Source organism: Chrysochloris asiatica, unplaced genomic scaffold, assembly GCF_000296735.1.
Source record: "Chrysochloris asiatica unplaced genomic scaffold, ChrAsi1.0 scaffold00217, whole genome shotgun sequence".
Classification (NCBI taxonomy): domain Eukaryota; kingdom Metazoa; phylum Chordata; class Mammalia; order Afrosoricida; family Chrysochloridae; genus Chrysochloris; species Chrysochloris asiatica.
This window is the reverse complement of record NW_006408735.1, coordinates 3,627,938-3,629,487: the sequence shown is the minus strand read 5'-3', so window position 1 is coordinate 3,629,487 and position 1,550 is coordinate 3,627,938. Positions and strand designations below refer to the sequence as shown.

Genomic DNA, 1,550 nt, shown 5'->3' with positions numbered 1-1,550 from the left:
TTAACATTGTCTCAAATTTATTGCCAGCCTTCTTCAGTGTAATTGGCTGCAAAGAATGAATTATGTATAAGCAAAAACTGAAAAAAGCTGCAATGTCCAAAGAGTTTGGGCTTCAAAATATTACAGATCTAGATTTTATTGGATCTGTAAACAAAACAAATTGAAAAAGGAATCATAATATAAAACAGTAGCTCCAAGTAACTTCTTCAAGTTTTATCTTCCTCAGATGCTAACTCTATCAGTTAGCCTCATTCTTGGATGCCTCATCAAAATTTTCCATAAGATCTGGAATTTCATCATCATCATGCTCTCTAGTAGCAAGTAGTGCTTTTCCATCCACAGATTGTTTGGGCAGAGCTTCAGCCAGTCTTCTTAAACTAGTCAGACTGTCTGTAACAAGCTGGTTTCAGATGCAGGGGAACAGTTCTGTTAGCTGCCTTGTCTCAGTGTGGCCAGTAATGGTGAGTTTTGGCTGCCAGAGATGCCTGAACTTTAGGATTGTTAAAGTGGCTCGCTGTTCCTTGCTTTGTGAACATATTCACCTCTTCAATATCAGAGGGATTATTTACCCCAATTTCTTTAAGGAAAACTAAAGTTTTTTATCATCTGTTGTGGCTGTTCTATGAACCACCTTCTTCTTTCTGTGAGCAGTTCCTTTTCCACCAATGAGCACTTGTGCCTGCAGTTTGGCGAATTTTTCATGATTCAGGATGCTTTCTTTCATCTTGTCAAAGTGGAAATGGGGCTGCGCTGGGGACTAGGGGTGGTGCTCAGGGGGTCTTTGGCAGGCCAGCTGAGATTAGGCGCACACATGTGGGGACACGAGATGGCAGTTTGCAAGTAAAGTTTTACTAAACGTAATACAGTAAGAGCTGCAATCATACATTGACTGAGAACTACCATAGGTTCAAGCCAACTTCAGAAGAGAATGTGGAATGAGGGATAACACTGATGTCTGATGGATCTTGGCTGAAAATAAAGAATATCAGAAAGATATTTACCTGTGCTTTATTGACTACGCAAAGGCTTTTGATTCTGTGGATCACGACAAGCTATGGATTACATTGTGAAGTATGAGTATTCTGAAAGACTTAATTGTGCCCATGAAGCATCTGTGCATGGACCAAAGGACAGTTTTTATAACAGAACATGGGCACACTGAAGGGTTTAAAATTTAAAAAGGTGTGCAACAAGGTTGTAGTCTTTCACCATATTTACTCGACCTGCATGCTGAGCAAATAATACAAGAAGCTGGGTTATTTGAAGAAAAATGTGACATCAGGATTGAAGAAAGAAGCATTTACAACCTGCAATATGCAGATGATACAACCTTGCTTGCTGAAAGTGAAGAGGACTTAAAATATTTACTGATGAAATCAAAGAGCACAGCCTTCAGTATGAATTGCATCTTAATGTCAAGAAAACAAAAATCCTCATCACTAGACCAATAAACAACATTCTTATCAATGGAGACAAGATTGGAGTTGTCAAGGACTTCATTTTTGTTGGACCAGCCATCAACACTCATGGAAGAAGTAGCCAAGAAATCA

General features: G+C 39.1%; 1 pseudogene; it reads right to left on the bottom strand.

Moving 5' to 3' along the window:
- Positions 1–238: 238 nt before the first annotated feature.
- Positions 239–724, bottom strand: LOC102816818 (annotated as a pseudogene).
- Positions 725–1,550: the final 826 nt, after the last annotated feature.